Source organism: Anomalospiza imberbis, chromosome 16 (genome assembly GCF_031753505.1).
Source record: "Anomalospiza imberbis isolate Cuckoo-Finch-1a 21T00152 chromosome 16, ASM3175350v1, whole genome shotgun sequence".
NCBI lineage: Eukaryota > Metazoa > Chordata > Aves > Passeriformes > Viduidae > Anomalospiza > Anomalospiza imberbis.
In genome coordinates this window covers 4323722-4344799 of record NC_089696.1, presented here as the reverse complement: position 1 = coordinate 4344799, position 21078 = coordinate 4323722, and the positions used below count along the sequence as shown (strand labels likewise).

General features: G+C 37.9%; 1 protein-coding gene across 31 annotated transcripts in view; it reads right to left on the bottom strand.

Moving 5' to 3' along the window:
• RBFOX1 (RNA binding fox-1 homolog 1) overlaps positions 1–21078 on the bottom strand; it is a 1156138-nt gene that overhangs the window by 405647 nt on the left and 729413 nt on the right. Inside the window, exon 1 of one of the 31 annotated variants that reach the window (XM_068206699.1) lies at positions 11649–11848. The exons of the other annotated variants lie outside the window; for them this stretch is intronic. The gene's annotated coding sequence lies outside the window, so the exon portion shown is untranslated. Of the gene's footprint in view, positions 1–11648; positions 11849–21078 lie in introns of those variants that run through there. 31 annotated transcript variants of the gene reach the window in all.

Here is a 21078-nt window from a genome sequence, read left to right as displayed (position 1 = left end):
GCTGAGATTTTGGGGAAAATGGGGAAAAAAGTACAAAGGTGTTACACTCTAAAAGCTTTAAATGTTACAGTCAGGGTCATTTGTATCATTTTTGTTGACTCTTATCCTTTCTGTAATGTATTGTTTTGTCAGCTTCCAAATTACTGATTTTAATCCATCAAGCCAAGCAGGCCCACAATCAATTGAAAGGTACAGGAGAAAAAGCTAGCTCTTAATCATTATTAGTTCTTTGTTCAAAAGAACTCTGCTTTAACTTTTGATCTATGTACCTCAGACAATGCAAAATCTATTTGTTTGAGTTTAATCTTAATCACTGCCTTGTCTGGTAATTAGCCAAGGAGGATGACAGCATTCTGGGGTAATTTCTAATGATTCTCACAAAAAAGTGTTATTTTAGGATGCAAAATAAATATAAATATGTGCAAAACATGCATAGAATGCATCACACATCTTACTTTTTCTCTCAAGACAGATATCTTTATATGAAAAAAAATAGATTTTTTTTGCCATGCCTCCTACCTGAGCTGCTGAGTTACTCCTAACTTACAGAGGTAACAATACATCAAACACATCTCTTGATGTACAAACATTATCCAGTGCTTTTAAGGGAAGTGAAAAACTGGAAGCACATGTAGCCTGCACCAGATTTATTAAAGAGGGAAAGGGTTCTCCAACCCAGTGGAACAGTGACCCAGCTTTGGAGACACTCAGGTACATTGTGCTGCCCTGATTTTTCTTGGCTGACATCTCTGCTCCAGCTCTCAGACACAAAAATCCATTTGACCCCAATCTATGGCAAGAGCCTGTCAGCCAGGGCTGGATTCACTGCACCCCAAAAGCACCAGGAAAACTCAGTGTATGGGCAGTGGTGGAACCAGGAGCCTGTGGTGAAATGGAGTTTGACTCTCCTGGTTTGATTTTGCACTATTTTAATTAAACTTCACCTCATAAGGGTGAAATGTTGCTCTCCTGGGTTCAGGCGTTTTGTCATTGCTGTTCAGGCTAGGAGACCCGGATTAAACAGCCTATAGCTAACCCACCAGCTCCCAGCAAAACTCCTCTTACCTTCAAAAAGTAACAGTGCTCAGGGAATTACCTGCACAGGGAATCTCTGCCTGGAGCTGATGTTCTGTTTATGACAAAGGCCGGTTTGCTCTGAGTTCTTTTGGCACAAAAAAACCTTGTTAAGAAAACTTAAATTTTGAGGGCAAAATGGAACCCTAATAAAGGCAGTGGCAGTTCCTGTTATTAAGCAAAGCACAGCAACCCCACCATGTCCCAGGATTAGGTGGTTCAAAGAGCCACTGTCAGCTCCCTCCTGCTGGGCACTTCCACTTAATGACAGCATTCCCTGCAATGCCTTTGGGAACAAAAACTCATTTTATGGCTAGCAAAGGGAGGGTTTTTTTTAAAACATGACTGTATTATTGTAAAATTGTGCTAGTATCATAGTCAAGAAAAAGTAATTTTAAAGTTATATCACCACTTTAAATTCTTTTCTGTCACTGTGTACTACTTGGTTATGTTTCATATCTCAAGGTATTACAAAAAGCAATGCTGGAAAACAAGGTTAAACACCTGGGGGATGTAACTTTATAGCATTAGCCCTGATTATAAACATAAAGGTAAGTGATGCATTGTAATAGAATCATCTTATGGCCCAGGCAAAGACTAAAATGTAAAGCTTCATACTGTGATCACCATGTTCAGTTAAAAGCAGAAAAAAATAGTGTTGCATTTTCCCCATCCTCAGCAGAACTGCCATCCCTTCTCACAGGGTTTTCTAATCCTTTCTGGCACCTGAGGCATCTGAACAGTTGGTGGGAAGAAGTGAAACTGTGACGAAGCGAGTCTCATTTCAGATTTACAGTCCAATCACTCACAAAACCTGCCAATTCACTTTATGGCATGTACTGTGAAAATTCATTATTTAATATGAGCCTAAAAAAAATCTATTGGTGCACTACAGTAGCTTGACTTTGAATTATAAAAGAACGAGGAACTCAGTATGTGGTGTCTTTAGGCTTGTAGTGAGACAGACCAGCATATACTTAAAATGTCCTTTGTATGTTCCACTCAAGCACAACATTTGTTCAGCCAACAAACTGCTCTATTTCAGCATTCCTTCTGTGTCTTTTTATCTGACTGCTATATATGCATAAATCCATGTACTCATGTATGTGTTAGGTGCTAAAAAAAGGCATAACAATAAATGACCAGTCTAGGCTAGAAATTATTTTGATTTCAAATAATATTCATTAAAAAAAAAAAAAGGCATTTTACCCAACTAGTTTTCAGATAGTGGGAATCATAACTACTCAAACCGGGTCAACTCACTAAATACCTTTGCTATTTTATAATCACATGACTGAGGGAAAAATACAATTTAGGGATTGTGGAGTGCATAATTATGACTGTGTGAGGTGGTAATGATGCTACCTTAGAGCTCCCAACTCCTCACTCTCCTCCCCAGTCTGGCTTGGGTCTGAAAAAGGCAATTTCTCCATTCCACACATCTGTCAAATGCTAAGACAATAGCTGAGAAAAAATTAACTTACACTACAAGAAAATAGCAGGATGTCTCAAGGTGTTTTCACTTGTGCCCAGCCCTGATGACTCGTGCTGCAGAATCAGAACTGCAACATCTCTGTGCCTCTGAAAAGCACAATAAAGCGAGCAGGAGCTGGGCCATTCATCTTTGTAACAGCCAGAACCGTGGGCTTGGACCACAGCAAATCCCCACCTAGAATTGCTGCTGATGCTCCCAGAGCACAGCCTCACCTGGGCAGGCTGCACGCCCAGCCCCTTTCTGCTTCAGAGAACATCAAAGCTGCAGCACGATTTTGTGCTTTACAAAATGCCAACCAGCACCACTTATGTAGTGAGATGGGTTCACAAACGACTGCATTTACAGCTGATGACTGTTTTGAAGTTACACACCAATTTTTTATTATACTTTTATGCTACAAACATATACAATTAAATTTTTTGCAATTATTTATCATAACAAAATTAAAACATGCAAAATAAACCTCAGATGGGCCATAAGTTCCGCAAGTTTTTTTTTTCCTCCTTTATGTCTAATTCATTCTCTTTAATTCCTTACTTCTTATAGCAGCAGTTTGATATAATAAACCATAGTTTATAAAAGCCATTAAGAGGAAGCTTGCTAGTAGCATTCCTCTTAAGATATCTCATCAAGTGATTTGCTGTACCATTCTCACATCAGCTTTCTTCAGCTTTTCATTGCAGCATTTATAAGTGGCTGAGGTTCCTAAAGTATTTTTTGTTGAAATTACGAGCAAAAATGTCTTCATGGAGCATAGAAAGTAGAAGCAATGTAAAAAATCAAGTTCAATTACAAAAGCATTTTTGAAAAATCAGTTCATGTCAGCAATATTTTAACAGCTTTAATTAAAAGAAGGGCAATTCTCACAGTTCGGAATGAGAGTATCCTGTCTCAATTCTGTTAGCTCATTTTTGGAAATGTAAATTGACATTCCTTCCCCTGGCTCCCACACTGTGGTCTCTCCTCCACAGTCCCCCTGAGCAGAGAGGAGTCAGTGCATGCTTCCCACTGGCACTTACAAACTCAAACCCAGCACACTTCACCATCTTCATCCCAGTTATCCCATCCTTCTGAGTTCCAAGCAACCCTAACTCTAAAATGCTGAGAGGAAACATCCACCCAAAAGCTGAAAACAAGAAAAAACACATACGAGACATATCAGACAGCATCTTTTTTTTCTTAAGAAACACAAGTGGTTAAAAGTTATACAGCTACTGTACTTCCTAGGTCAGGATCAAGTTTGCTTCATAAAAGATGTTTGGCCTATTGAATTATGACATTTCTAGTTAAAATTAGTATGAAATTATTAATAAAAACTGAATAGGATTTTTCTTTTCTAACAATCTTCTCAAAAATCAAGCTGCAATACCCTTTCAGCATTTCATTATTTTCAACTGTATTGCACACCAGCCTTGACTCTATTAATATTTCTCTTTCACTGTCTTTCAGGATATACATTTTTCTTTTGGTTGGCAAGCATCCAATACTTTTGGTTTGTAACAAATAAAGCCACAGCACAAACTTCCCATATGTGTTACTTTTCTACAAATCTCAATGCTTCATTTTACTTCTCTATCAAATCTCAAATATTTTGACCCTTGCAGGTTTGTTTTTTTTTTTCCCACCACAATCAGGGCTTTTAAGATGAAGCAATCTAATTGCTGGAATTCCTTGTCAGGTAAAGGTAACCCATCCACAAAGTTATAAAATGCAAGATAATGTTAGCAGTGGTCTGCCTGCTCCTGTGACCAAGTGCAAGTTTTACACTTCCAAACCCAAAGAACTGGGTGCTATTAAAGCACTATTAGACTTCCCAAGAAGGGAGGCATGCAGGGCTTCTGCAAATGACTGTAACAACCCCAAAAACTTCCTTAGAGAGCAAAGGGAAGGAGGGCTGGGATCAGTGCCCTTCCCAGGGAGCTCTGCAGTGCACACACCACACCTGGGCACTGGAGCTCACACAAACAGCTCAAAGCAACCCTACACTCATTTGCCAGCTTCAGTTACCTTTCCTGATTTAATAATCCCTGGCTGTACCCATGTGGGTGCTCAGAGAGGAAAAACAGCAGCAGAAGGAAAGAGGAGTCTGCAAGGGAATTCATGTCCTGTTCCTTTTTCCATCTGCAATTGTACCTGTTGAATAACTCTACCTGTCACTCTTCTGAGAATGAAGACTGACCTTGAACTTGGAGTAAGGAAACCTCCTTCTCCCCCCCCACCATTTACAGTTTATGTATTCTATTCTTATGGAAGAAGAAAGGTTTAGTGACAACTCCACTACTCAGACTCTGGAGACTTGAGTTCCATTGGCAACCTTCAAATAGCCCCTACTGGCTGCACCTCCTTTAATGAAAATTAGAACCTCAGAAGCAGCAGGGCCAATTAAAATTCACAGAATGACTAGGTTGGAAGAGACCTTCAAGATCATTAAATCCAGCCCAAAGTTCTCATAAAAGGGAGTACAGAGCAGGAAATAATTGCTCAAAGACATGAGATGGGAAAGACAAGAAAATTACTGAGTGATTGGGGAATGCAAGGAGACAACATCTGGTTCACTTTTTCCTCACATCCTGTTTTGCAGGATATGCTTTGCTGACTCTCACTGTGCTGCTCTGAATTCTCTCCACTGGACCAATATTTCTCAAGCACAGGACCCAAGCCTGGACATGGATTTCTGGGACAACCTTCCCTTTCCCCAACATATCCTAGCTGAAGTTGACATAGCTTTTTTTTTTTTTCCCCACAATGAAAGATCATTTAGAGAAGAGTGCAAAAGGGTTTTTTATTAATAAAATCCACAGGCAGCAGTTTGAATTCAGGATATGCAAACCTCTATTTTCATTTTTCCTTTCCCTATAGGAGCTTGCACTGGTGACATACCTCAAGGGGCAGGACATCTGTTCTGCAGCAGTGCCAATTGGCCAGCACCAGCTGAATTGTCAGAAGCAGCCTGGTGATTGCTCTCATTTCACTGCATCCACCCAGCTCCGCAGGAGAGCTGTCTGATCCCAACTCAGTGATCCCTGCACACCCAAGCATTGGTGAGCCAGGGAGGTTTTCACCTGAGCAGCCTGTGCTGAGACTGGGCCGTGCTGGACAGTCCCTGAGCTGCAGGGGACTGGTCCAGCCCTGGCATGAGCAGCCTGTGGGCAGCTCTCCCCAGGAGCCCGGCCCTGCCTCTGCCCTGCAGTGCAGCAGCAGCCTCTCCTGCAAACACCCTTCAGACAGCTGGGTTTGGTCAGAAAATGATGCAAAAGAAAGTGACCAAAAAAAGGATGAAACTCCCTCCACAGCCAAGGTCTGTGCAACACCTTGGGGGACTCCTCTCCAGCATCCATCCAATCCTACACCAGAGCAGGGTCCCCTCCTCATCAAAGGATGCTAGCTTTACTCCCTAGTGCTATTCCTTTTTTTGTTCTCTTATTAAACCAGTCATTTTATTAAACCACATCTTTTCAGACCTCTCTTTCTGAGATCCAGGAAGAACCCCTCACCTCTCTGGCCCTCCTTGCAGAACGGGGCCCAGCTGGACTGGAGGTGAATGTGTACCTCCAGCCCCCAGGGCATTCTGTACACAGAATTCACTGTTCTGTAGCACTGACACACCTGTTTCTACTTCAACACCGTCTCATTGTGTTTATATTTAATTGACCAGTGAAGTAATTACTTCCTCCAGAAAGAAATCAATTTAGTTTCTTATATTTTCCTTACTTTCTTTTGAGGCAGCCAGTGCAATACAGATGGCCAATGTTGTTTCTAATTCCTCCTGTTCAGTTCCTCAGGTGTACAAAAAGGTATTTCTTGTCCAGATTGCAGTTCCCATTTCCCATGTTACATGCCCCATCAGTTAGTTGTGTTTCTGCTGCCTATTTCTCCTTGTTATTGGAATGAAGAGACAATAGTTTCCCCGCATTTGTTCCTGTTCCGAATTAATAGCCTATTTCAAAAGGAAAGGTTTAAAATCCAAAAGCAGTACTCTATGCAAGTTTCTCTTCTCCCAGGCATCACATTAACTATTAGCTTCATATGGTATTGTTTTCAATAAGTACATTGCTTCCTTTGTCTATCCCTTACAAGCCTGCAAATATTTCTGGTGTCCCTAGCCTGAGTAATCCACAGCAAAAAATGCTGCAAAATTCTTTTTTTAACTCTAATGTTTTCACAAGGGCATACCTTACTATGTTTTATAAACCTACTTTATTTTATTACATGGATTCATATAAAAACTATAAACCTGGTTTTATATCACTTTCAGCTTTTGACCATTCATCAGTTTTCCATGATAAATCCACAGTGAAATCAATATCCTTGTAAAGCCAAGCTGTCAAAAGTTACTAGACTATTTCCAAAGGCAATTCCAATGAGACAGACTACCAGATGTTTTCAATATATTTTATACAAGATTGCATGATAATTTTAGTGGGACCAAAGGAAACAATACAACAGGTAGTGTTTGGAGGTTTGACATTTTAAATAGCGAGCTCAATTGATTTTTACAAGATACCAGAGACAAAAATGCCACTTCTGGAAAATTTATACCCAAACATTCATCCACAGAACTTAAGAGCAATTGTGCTGTCAAGCAGCAAGGAAAGGAGATAGCCTTTAGCAACAAAGTCACATAAAAATGTTCACTGTACCTATATGTGTATGAGCATATATGTACTTACATATTTAATATTAAAAATGTATATTTAATATACACACATGTATAGGTGTATGAAAGCATAATCACCTCACTGTATTAATTTTGCCCTTCTGCTGATTTACAGTTTTATTTCTTACAGAAGACTGTCAATTATGATTAAAATTCCCCTTCTAATTAACTCAAAATTTTATTAAATCCAGCTTTTATAACTTTAAATATAATAACACCAGCCAAGCCAGGGCAAAGAATATGTCTAGTCATTAATTCTACTTGTATAATTTCTCATTCCTCAAAAAAATGGCAATAAAAGGATCCCTCCTTAGAAATCAGCCTGGCCATGGCCATAGTCATCTCCATAATAGCACAATTTCCAATTCACGCCTCATTTTCATTAATGTTTCTAGCCATAAATTTTTAAGCATATGATAAAAAATTTCTGAAGCGGCATAAAGCTAACATGAAGAGGGAGTTCATTAGTATGTGACCCTAATTAGAAATTCCATATTAACTTCCCATTTCTACTTGTGCACATCCAGCAGCAGCAGGCCTAATATGCTGTGTACCAGTTGTACATTTGTTTTAAGAGCTCTTTCTCCCCTCCCTTCCTCATTTTTATTTTTACACAATTTCTATGTTTCCCCTGCTACTGAATAAGTCAACAGACAACTGTATCACAGCAGCACCTTTTGTGTCACAAATTATCCTGGAGAATTGTAAGAAGCTACCATCTCAATGCTTTATTAATGATACTAGATCATAAAAAGAAAGGGGAAATTGCTGACTCCAACTCTTTTCTAATGTTGGGTGATAAAAATGCTACTTCAGGATTCAGAAGGTTAAGTTCTAATGTGTATTTTGAATAGAGTATGCTGAAATAATTGCCTCATAAAGCAATGCATTGACCAGCCTGCTAATGGCTGTATAGTGCAAAACTCAGCAAAGAGTGCCAAGCTTACTGGAAAAAATGCTGTGGCACTACTTTTGTAGCTTTCCATGTTAACTTAACTTTACCCTTTTCCACTTTTTTTGTTTTTAATCCTGCCAAAAGAAAACCCTCCCACCTAAACCATTACTAACTATATTCCACTATGTGAGGAGCAAATCACTAAAATGCAAACCCCAAAAATCAAACACCCAAGTGAACTTGAACACGACAGTAAGAAATCAGAATCACATTTCACTCATTTGAACCCAATCACTATTTTTTTGTTCTTTCTGCTCGTTTCAGTTTGATATCAAGCCTGTAGTCAAACTGAAAGCAAGGCAATAATTGCCTTTTAAAATATGGATGGATTTCCAGCTTACATACTTTTCATTAAAAAGAATCTGTCTGATAAAGCAGAGTCCTTCCTGACAGTGCACACTCTCAGCATCAAAACAGCAGAGAAGGGCTTCAAGCCTGTCCCTGTTTATAAAGTACCCAAGCACAATTAAATAAATCAAAAAGAGGTCAATATATGTGTAGAAGCACACAATAGTCCACACGTTATAGCCAGAATTAAGGAAAAAAAAAAAAAAAAAAACCAAAAACATTTAAAAGCTCCTGTCAGGTACCACAAAAACCCCAGAACTGGGAACTTGGCAGGCCAAGAAGGCTCCACGCCTGTGTTTCACAGACCAAGATGTGTGAGCAGCAGAGATGCCCAAAGCACACCAGAGTGCAGGAGAAAATAAAAGGAGACCAGTGAAAGCTAACACTAGGTAATTACCTGCTGGATTACCATCATCTGAGAGATCTGAGGTGTCCTTATCCCTGGGTTTTGAGTGAATTAAAAAAAAAAAAAAAAATTGACATCTGTTCACATCTGCACTCCTAGAATAATGTTTTTATCCATTTTCTCATCAGTGGAGTTTCCAGCACGTTGGGAGGGACTTATTTAATCAAGACATATTTTTACTCCTTTACTGCTATTCTGAGTTCTTTTAGAAACTTATTTCAATTTAGTTATTCAAATACATGTTTTCACTGACCTGTTTTAACAGAGGCCACCTGACTCTCAGGTGACAAAAGCTGTACTACCACACAGGATATCCAGAGTTTATGTTCTGGTGCCAAAAAACGAGGCCATTTCAGGTGAAGCTCTCAGTGTTAGCATTTACTGTCCCACAAAAGACAAATAAAACCTAACTTGGCATTTTTGTACTGATTAAAATACAAAGCCATAACCATACATTTTAACTCTTCCTCCCCAAACCGGGCAAGTAGAGCTTCAAGGTACACTCAAGTTTTGGTTTTTGTCTAATTTCTTTAAATCTCCTTGTTTTTTTAGGGTTTATGTACCTGAATTCAGCGAGTTATCAATAATTTTGAGTAGAGAAGCAACAGATGAAAGCACATCATCAAGATAAAACTCCTTTTAATTTCAAAGTTGTTTGTGTTAGCAGTCAGATACAATGTTGATAACTACTACAAATATCTAAGAACTTCATACAAAATATACTCTGAGCTTGGATGCGCTGGGCTATCAATATGGAGAATGGTGAGATGATTATCAAAGTGGAATAAAAACTTTCTTAGGATACATATTAGTCAAAAAATCCAAAACTATGAAGTGCAATGAAAAACTTCACTGAATAATAATATACACCACCAGCACTGTACAGAAATAAACCTACATTGAAGGTACTAAGTTTTAAAAAGTCCTTGGTTCTGTCTTGATTGACGGATGTGCAATTTTAAAATACAAATCATTCATGAAAAAAACAGTGACATCTCTCTACCTTATAAAAACTAATGGACCAGAACACTGATTACTGGAAAAACAAATCAGGATTTGAGATCTTAAAATGTCATAAACTAAGCATCACACACTGTGGATATGAGATGTATTACCAGACCCATTTGATTATTTATTGTTAGTTTTGCAATCAGTCTTTTCAACTTTTTTTTTTTAACCCATTATCACTAGTGAACAAAAATATTAAAAGCCATTTGAGTGTACTGTGTATCAATAATTTCATCTTTTTAGAAAAGATTTATTGCAAAAAGTAATTAAAGATTCAGCTTTGTTTTTGAAAGTGCCCCCATACCTTCTTTTAATGAAACACAAACAGAGTAAAAGCAAATGAGCATGGCCTTTGCAGATTGCTGCCTTATATGAAAATTCACATGCAGCTAAAATTCCTGATTCATTTTAAAGGTAAAAATGAAAATTATTTTCAGTATTTCCATCCTCCCCCACCTCCTCCACACACATACATACTACTTCCCCCCGGGAAATAGTAAAAAAGAACTATTAGTTATTACTATAAGTAGTAGTCAAAATCCTGTCAAAAAGCAATTTTGATGGATTGCTATTTGAATAAAAATAAGACAGGCATTGTATTTATATGACAAGTATAGATGTGAGATTAAATGATATTATGAAACTTCAGAATAATCTTTTTTAATTATCTCTGTTTGGATCAAGCACATTAAGTTGAGACAAGCCAAAGTTAGCTCCAATTCACATAACTTAGCAACAACCTGACCCACTTAAAATTTCTTTTCTAAGACTTGGCTGACTTAGCCAAAGCTAAGCACACGTCTTAATATAATGGGCCAGAACATCAATCAAGATTTATTTTTACTCCTTTACTGCTATTCTGAGTTCTTTTAGAAACTTATTTCAATTTAGTTATTCAAATACATGTTTTCATTGAACTCTGCTACTTCTACACATTTTCTACAAAAACAATGAGAAAAGGATAAGTAAGGGAAACTCTGGCATTTAACAAAGGGCTACAATTTGGAACTTAGTGTTTGCCTTTATTATATTTACAACAAATGGCATCTCCATTCCAGCACAACATTTCTTTACGCACATTCCTTTGACTCTCCAATTCCAGGCTTGGAACAGAGCTCAAATAAACAAAATCACAAGTACAAGAGCAATCAGAGAGATTGAACCAAGTGGATTTGAAAGTGAACCTGACGCCTCCAGCTGGGTGCCTCAATCACCTCAGCTGCTCTGGGCATTTACTTAGCCCTATGTTTGGACCCTTTAGCTTTCCATCAAAAAATCCAACAGACAAAAAATTCCAGCCACGAGCAGATGGGTAGACAACTCCTCTGAGGTATCAGAGTGAAGGTTTAACTCCAGTGACTACTTCACTACATTTATTAAGTTAAATCATGTTCAGAAGGGATGTTTAGGGATGTTTCCAAGAAGGTATTTCAGTTTACTCTACACAAGGAAACCTCAGCTACTGGTTGCATTTTGGTCTCAAGAATTGCAGCCCCACGCAATCAGTCAGGCTGGAAGGGCCCTCAAGAGGTTCCAAGCAGAAACTCCTGATTGAAGCACAGTCATCTGTGAGATCACACCACTGGGACTGATGTAAATGCTCTTTGGAAACTTCCAAGAGGGGAGAGCACACAGCTGCCTCTCTGAGCAACCTGTTCTAAAGCTTAAATATTCCCAGGGAAAAACTTCTCCAGTTTGAACCTACCTCGTTTTAATTGCATGTTGGCATTTCTCATCCTCTTGCCACAGTACCTCTGTGGAGAGACAGGCTCTGTTTTCTCCATCTCCTACAGCCACTCAGGACTGCTCTTTGCTCTCCGAGCTGAACAAGAACTGCTCCTTTGGGGTCTCCTCCCAGGCTGTGCTGCATCTCTGACCATCCTAAAGGACCCTGTGCACCAGCAGTTATCTGGTTTTAGAGTTCTGAGGGGTTTTATAGTGCAGAGTAGAGGGCATAATCACCTCCCAATCTAGTTTAAAGCAGAACACCTGGGCTGCCAGGTGCCAACAATTATCCCACTCCAACCTGCTGTGATTACTGCACCTGTGTTTCTCTCTTAGTGGGCACTAAGGATGCTGCCAGGGCAATCTCTCAAAAGAGACTCTCAAAGAGGGGGAACTTGAGGGGCCAGGCTGCTTGGCCAGCAGAATGGCTGACCTGGAAAAAAGACTTGAAACTAGGAAAGGGCAGGAGGAGAGGAACCAGCAGCTCCATGCAGGGGGTGAGGAGCAAAGGGAACACAGAATCAACTGAACAAGGCTTGTGCAGAGTCTCCTCCAGGATCTCCATGTAAAAGCAAGGAAGTGCCTACAAAGCAAAATTATGGGCAATGTAGTAAGGCAGAAGCAACCCAGGAGGTTCCTGGATGTGGAGTGCACTGGTGAACCAGCTCCTGCTTATGCAGCCTGGGCAAGGGGTAGAGAGCACCCTCAGCAAGGGTGTTGGTGACACAAAACTGGGAGGAGGGGCTGAGGGTCATGCTGGCATCCAGAGATTCCAGAAATCCATTGATTTCTTTACTATGAGGGGCACTGACCACAGGAGAGTCTGCCCAGACAGGGTGTGAGATCTTCCTCATCCAAAAGATGCTGGACTATAAAGAGCAGGCTGCTCCAGGATACTCAGGACAGCTGTAGACAGACATTTAACACCGATCCTAGATTTTGGCCCAGAAATACCATGCTTTTTTCCTAATTTTGCACAAAAATGCCACATATAAAACTCAGCCATACAATTATGGTATAGATGTAGTGTGTTCTAACTGGAATATTTGTTTCTAAGTTATTTTTGTTGAATACAAGACTTAAACCAGGGCAATGCGTAGATGATTGTTGGGATTTTCTATAATCTTTTTTGCTATATTTTTTCTGCATTTATTTGTCTACATTCTTTGTATAACTTACTGTGGAGTGAGATTAACAAACCAAGACAGGTTAAAGTTGGTGCCCACAATATTATTAATTATATTCCTATTTCCTCTTGAATGTGTTGAGTCTTGACTTCATCTCACTGCTGTGTATTCCACTGAATTTGGTCCTGGAAATCTGAAGAATACTGGAATCATTTCACACTTTTGCTTTCAAGAATAACAGTCTCAAACACAATGCAAGACACACAGATACAGAGGTTGGAAAAGAAATTATTTATTGTTTTCCTAGTGCCTATATATTTGAGGCTATAACCTCATTTGTAATCTACTTCTCTCATGGTGCATGAGTATTGTAGCATTGTGGGGGGAGAAAGGCTGAAAAATAGTTGTACAGCAAGAAAGGGAGAGGAAAGAAAACTCATGCCAAGCCACTGCAAAGCTGAGTCCCCTTTCTCTAAGAGAATTACACTTACTGACTTGGCTTCAGAAAAAAAAAATGACCTGATAAGAACCTGAACATTCCTAACTGCCAGTCATGCAAAAAAAGCATGGTTCTAACTTGGCATAAAGCTGAAAGCTTCATTCTGTGTCAGTTCTTCTGAGTTATGTAGAGCTAAAAGAAACAGGCTCAACTGGAAGCTATATTTAGGAAATCTGGAAATTTTAAAAATAGGACCCAGCCATGAATTTGCAGTGCCATTAGGGTGCTAGTTCAAAGTGTTGGTGTGACATATTGACAACTTTGATTCTGGTTGGATATTTATCTTTTGCTTTCTCCCTCCCTCACAGTTGTTTTTTTTGGGGTTTTTTTTGGGTGTTTTTTTTTTTTTTTTGTTTGTTTGTTTTTTTTTTTTTTACTTACATCTTTCTCTATTGCTTCTTCACTAGCACTGATAGTTGCAGCTAGTTCATAAATTCCATTGCTGCCTGCTGCCAGGGGATGTGGTCATGCAGAAAATATTTCATAGGGGAAAGTGTTAGCTAGCTAGAGGCAGTATTGTCGATCATTACTGGGAACTGCAGCCACTGGGATGTGACTGTGTATTCATTTCATGCATTATAACACCTAATGTACATGACAAAATGTTGAATATTAATTTAATTCACAAACTAGAGTAGCTGGTGTTGCTGAAGCTGTACAAAAAATACATATTATTGTTCCTTCTCCTTTTCCAGTGCTTTCTAACAACTAGAAAATGGTTTCGTTTCAAAATTGCTTAATTTCACCATTTATTTTACCTCGATTTAGTTCATTAAAGTTTGAGCAATGCTTTGATGTTCTTTGCTGGAAGCTGCCATGCAATTTTGCTATTGTCTCTTCATGCTCCTTCCCCTGTAGACATTCATGATGACAAAATCTGCCCTTAACTGTTTTGTACAGAGCAAAACCTAAAATATATTAGAAGTTGATTTAATTTACACTATTCAGATAAAAATAACAAAAATAAAGCCTACAAATTGATATTCTTGTTAACGCCAGGAACCAAATGGTTAAAAGGTCAGAAATATATGAGGCAGATGATGCATTTGTACAGAAAATTCAGAGTCTGGGAATTGGAACACAGCCACAAACCCAGCCAGGCTAATAACCTGCTTCAAAGGGGAAAATGCAGTGTGGAGCACACAGAGGAGCTACCTACCTCACAAAAACTCTTTTTTTCCAAGTTCTTCATTCCAAATCAGCAACAAACAGGTTACACCTTGGCCTTAGAAAACCCTGCAATAAAACTGAGCAGGAGGAATCTACTACCACAGAAAAGAAATTAAATTCTTTTCTCTTGCCATGGTTTCCACAAGAGCACAGATGTTTCTCTTGAGTGGTGAAGAAATGCAACAAATAACCCACACACCCATTTTCAGACTGTCATCACACTGTACCCCCAGAAGAGAATCTTCATGCAGAAGATGATTAGAGAGAAGGAAACCAGGTTTCCATGAATAAATTCTGCAGCTCCCGTGCAGCCACAGGGATTCCTAGATTATTCCTTCCTCATTCCATACCAATACCTGTAGTACTGAGACACAAAGATAAAAACAAACAAAATACTCTGAAGAAACAAGCCATTCTTTTGGAACTCCCCATTCTGAGTAAGAATATTGCCAGGTGACAGCTGTTTAACTTGTGTGATGTGCACTAGGGATGTGATGAGTGAAATGAGACACAAAGTGTGCTATTTGCCCCATTTAGATCCACTTTCTGTTACCACTCAAGTAATCCACTCAGAGGTGTGAATCACAACAGCAGCTTCCTACTATCACCTAATAGTGCCACAGTCCTCCCCAGAGGAGACCAGTGCAGTTAAAATACCTGATATAAAACTGTGAATTGTGGATCATCTTATCCACCAGAGAAAGAAATGTCTCATGGGGGAAACAGAGCAAATCACTAAACATAATCTGATAAAATAAAGTGAAGATCTTTAACTCCTTACACAGCCTAAATGTCATAGTGTTAGGCCCTGGATGTTAAAAAGCAGATTATTTTAAATATATTACAGTTCTTTCATATTATTGTATCACAATAATAACAACCAGCCAATGCCTCAGTACAAATCATTATGCAAAGTTTAAAATGAAGACAGCCTGGGGACTCCTAGCCTCCTGAGAATATGACTGTGCGACATGAAGACTCATGGAAGAGAGCCTCCATGACCTAGGAATGGTGTTCATGGTAACAAGGAAAATATAATACAGTTTTCAGGGGAGGTCTCGATCTCAAAAGCACAGAAGTAGAACTGTTGTGAGAGACCGCATGTTGTTGTTTTCAATCAGTGTTACTTTGAAAAGAGCCCTGGGATGAGGTGGAAAAGCCCTGCAGGAAAGGGAGGCCCTTCCTTTGGGAATTACTGCTCACTGGGGGAGGGTCAGCATGGCCAGCAAAGGTGGCAGAGGGCAACTGGCTGCTCAGAGTCAGGAAAACCACAGGGATGAGCAGGAGGCAGCCAGAAGGGGCTCTGAGAACTGACAACCTTGCAAGGGCTAAAGGCAACTTGGCAGAGCTGGTTAAAAATTCAAAGCCACCAGCTGAAATCTGATCTGTGAGAAATCATCAGAGTGAGAACCTGCCTTCATGGACACAGCAGGCAGGAAAGGAGTTACAATTTTATTATTTATATTATTTATAAATAATTAAATAAATTTAACTAAAATACATTATTTAGTTAAATTCCTTTTATTTATTTCTTATTTGCTCTGAGTGTTTTCTGTTCAAAACTCTAAGTATTCTAGTTTTAATTCTAACATAACCTGTCATTCAAAATATGCAAAAAGCCTTTCAGCTTTCTTTGGGGAGAGCTCTATGAAGAGGAGGTCTATTTAAATCCACTTAAAAGATCCAGCTGACTCAGGGTCTCATTATGTGAGTGATCATATTACTGACACCCAAAAAAGAGCAAAATAGAATGGGAAAACATCAGCCTGCTATCATTTATTGGAACACTGAGGACTACATGTGGTATCAGAACAGATTAATTAATTAATTCTCAAGTAAGCAGGACAATTTTCACTCTAATGCATAGATTGTATCTTCAAACACTAAACTCTGTTAAGGTTTTGTTGAATGGAGCAAAATGGGAATCTTGCTTTGCTCTTTCCAACAAAACCAAGCAAAATCCTCGAAAGAGTGACCTGCACACCAGAGGCCTGAATCTGCATCACCCTGCTGGAGAAACCCCTATGGCCACAGAAGGAAATTTCACCCTGCCCCAGGGTAAAAAACATGCAGCAAAAGCCTTCTGCCAGAGTAGCACAAACCGTATCAAAATGCCATTGAAAACATCTTCAATGTTTTTTTTTTTACTTCTAGTATTTTAGAATACTAGAATTTTATACTTCTAGTATTGCTACCAGGCTCTGGAAAAAGAAAAACGATTCCTGCAACACAGCACCAACATTTCTGAAAGAGTGAATCTTTCTGACTTCATGCTAATTTTATATACCAGACTAGGATAGGTATTTGCAACTTTACATGCATATTTCTTTCTGAGAGGTGTCACCACCAAATTAAACGTTTCAACATTATATTAATATTGATATTGATATTGATATCTTACTTTATTATTATTTAATAATAAGAATATAATTGTTAAAATTTAAAAACAATTGTATTATTAAACAATAATAGAGGTATATAATTAAAACAATATATTATAATTATATAATATTATAAAATTATATAATATATAAAATATAATTATACATGTTATATACATGTTACATGTTATACATGTTATATGAACTACGACACAAAATAACTTACACATTTACAATAGGTTAAAAGAGGGGAAAAAGAGTAAAAAGAAGTTTATTTTCTGACTCTGTAATATATAGAATTTTTAAAGTGACAGTGGATTGGGGGATGAAATTGTTATTTCTCCAGCCATACTGGTCAAACTAACAGTTTAACAATTTTCTCTTCTTATAAAGAAGAATGTAAAGCAATCATTTTTTACATGAACAGTGTGAGAAAACTCTAGTAGAAATATGTAAATATTAGAAAGTATAGAAATCTTTTAAAAGTACTTTGAATCTTTTAAAAGAACAGAGTGACATATTATTGTTAAAATTTAAAAACAATTATATTATTAAAACAATAATAGAGCTATATAATTAAAACAATATAATTATAATGATATATAATGATATAATATATAATGATAAAATATATAATGATATAATATATAATGATATAATATACAATATATAATATATAATATATAATATATAATATATAATATATAATATATAATATAATTATTCATGCTGTATATAATTCAAACAATTCTATTAGTAACAACTAAATTATTTTATTCATTTTAATAATAAGAACACATTATTATTATTAGTAGTAGTAGTAGTATTATGATGATGTTCCATTTCAGTTAAATACAAGGCTAACTTTTTCCTTTGGGCAAATACCTCATTCCCTACTAATTTAGGGAAAGAAGAAAGAAGAACTTAATCCCGTTGGGTCCAGGGGAGGCCTTTAGGCTGCCTGCACTGGGATGGAGGCGTTACCTGAGCAGGTGTGACAGCTCAGCCCGGCTGCACATCACTTACAGGTGCTTCCAAGAAGCTTCTCAGGCTCCAAGGGCACAAGTGTAGAGGGCAAATCTCGCTCCAATGGTTTCAGGAAATACAGAGAAGAAATACAGTCTTGCTTACTTACAAAATAACTTTTAAGGCCACAACTGGGAGTCAGAAATCCAAGTCACAGAACTCTTTTTGAGCTGAAACATGGAGCAAAAGCTCTTGCCACTGCACTCCCAACTGTCTTGCAATTTCCATTGTGACTGGCATAAAGGGCATTTGCCGTAGAAATGATCACTGAAAACTGAGAACAGTAATGGGGCAGCAGATTTTAACAGCTTGACTAAGTTGAAATTTGTGCTTTCTGTGGAACAACAGTCATTTGGAGGCTCAGTGTGGTGTCTTCTACTGAGAAATCCCAGAGCTACAGTGATTTTTTTTCCAGCACTTTTCAAGATAGTGGAGCAGGAACTCCCACACCTCACACTTCCCTGGGGACAGGAATTATTCTTTACCTCTTAATAGACTGAAAAACACAGACTGAAAACAATAAAAAACAATAGACTGAATGTGAAATGTGTCTCCAAAAACTTGCTTGCAAATGGTAATATTCCCATTTGCAAATTCAAGCAGCACTGAAGTTGAAATAAGAAAATATTGCCAAGTTAACAAATGTTTGGTACATATTATAACTTCCTATTAAACAAATGGGACTTTTTAAACCAATTTTCTTAAAAAAAAAAAAAATATATATATATATATGTATAGGCATATGGAGTCATAGAGGAACTTTTTTTTGAAATCTAGGTTCGGACAACAAGAGCCTGAACTTTTCACACTGGAATTAAACCACTGTTTAATGAGTAAATCCTTTGAAGACAATAGTATAGCTACAGGAAGTCTCCTGAAACAATAATTTGTAACCATTTTTCTCTGCACTTCATAAATAATGAATAGTTAAAATGAAAAACAACTCATTGATATCACTTTTTTTTTCATTCACTGGTTATGCAAGCAGGCTACAAGATCCTTTTGAGAAAAAAAATGTATTATTTTCACACCTTGCAGTCATTCTCCCTCACAACTGGATTTTTAAGACTTGTAGGAAAAAAACCAAAACATAACATATTTTGCAAGTAAGTAAAATAGTTTATGAAACTGTTTGGAATACAAAACCATTATTCTTTTAATATAACATCATAAAAACTTTTCTTCTCATAAGTAAAAAGATATTTATATTTTCTTTTTATTATAAATTTCTACCCAGAACACTTATCCACAACCTGGCTAAGTAATTTAGTATGTTTCTATAAATAATGATGAGTGACTTAATTTTTTAAAAATACTATAAAAGAGAAACTGTCTCACCCACACTAAATTCCCAAATGTGAAAACCAATTTGCCTGAAAATCTGTTCTTTTCTCTTTTTTTAAATGGAAAAACCTGGGGAAAGAAGGTCATTAGAAAGTGAATATAAAACTGTTAGATATATTTGCCTTACACTTTATGTGTTCCAAGCAGGTAATTTGGACAATCTTTCAATTACAATGCACTGCTATCAAAAGAATTTCTAATAACTCCATCCCATTAACTATTTTGAAGAACATCCCATGCTGAAGTACTAAATGTAATAGCACAACAGACACACAAAAATCCCAAAAGGTTAATATAGGAAAGGAGGATATTAGGAATGCCATCATCCCTGGTGGGAACCAGCCACAGTGCTAAGCTTCATCCTATTGCTTCCTGTGAAAGCTCTATTAATGGATATGGCTCTAATTTCATTTCCAAAGTCAGGGCAAGACAAACAAAATGATACCACAACTGAATGCAATTGCTCTGTGTCTGGAGCTTTCCTTGGGTGACTCCCACCAAAATATCACAAGTTAAATTATGAAATCTGGTGAGATCAGGCCACCGAGTAATGACTGAGAAATGAGCAATTTTGGAATACTGGAACCCAATCCCATTTTTTTTCTTGGTAAGGATGTGCTGCCCAAACAAGCCCTGTGTGGATCCTCCCATCGGTGCTGTCCATCCCAGCTGCAAAATCCCCTCACCACACCAAACCCTGCTGGTGCCAAAGTGCAGGATTGCACTCAGTCCAGGAGATCCACGAAATGATTACATCAGGCCTGAAACCACAGCTCTGTCTCAGGAATTTCTACCCTATCTAGGATTTTGAGCTAATCCCAAATCTGAATTTTCCCCTCAGGAATGAGACACAGGTCCACGCTCTCAGATGGCATTGAAAGCCAGGCTGCCACCCAGCCACCAGACTCCCCAGCAATCAGCCTCAAATTATGCACTGGGGTTCTTAAAGAAATTCAGTCCTCTGTGTGTCCATTATTTGCCATCATCCCTTGCCTTGGTGACATTGGGAAAACAGTTTAAATTCTCAGCTGGGAAATAACCTTGGTGTTAGTAAGGTATATGTGTGGTTATGTAGTTTCATAATAGAACATCTACACTTGCATTTTCCAAAGTAACTGAAAAAAATGACCACCATTCTCCAGATACACAATGAATTAACACATTTGCAATGTGCTAATGTGTTGAAATGAAAAAAAAATGCAATGGATAGAGATTTGCACAGTATTTATTTCATGGGTATTTATAAGTAACAGAAGACTAGCTATTGCTTTTTATGCATTTATTTGAAAATGATGAATGAAGCAAGATTTACTGTACCTGAAACATACAAATGGCACAGCATGTTTCAAGAAGAATAAATTGCTTCAAGTTTTCTCAGCAATGAAGCAGCTAGATAAGTTATTTTTATGCATCCAGTTGGCAGAACAAGCTGAAACATTATTTTGCACACTGTGAGTGCATCTTACTCTCCTTTCTAGTAGTGGGATAACTGTTAATTGTGAGAGTGGGAAATGTCTTAGCAGGTGTATAAAAAAGCAGAGCAGAAGGGAGAAATGATGAAGGGGAGCATCATGCCTTGGAGAGGACAATGAGAAAACCTGCTAACAAAGAGAACTGATAAGGCATTAAACCACCAAATAATAACAATGATGCTTAGGAAGTGGGGTCATTATTGACTGATCCTTGACCAGATTTGATTTGGGTTGGCTTTTAATGCCAGCATTAAAATGATGCACAGGCATAATTCAAAACTCTTATTTTGATTTTTCTCCATTTTTTTTAAAGTTGTGTAATTTTAAAAAGTGTTTTCAGTGTTTATAAACCCAGTTATAAAAAGGTAGATCACTGGGAATTTTGAACAAA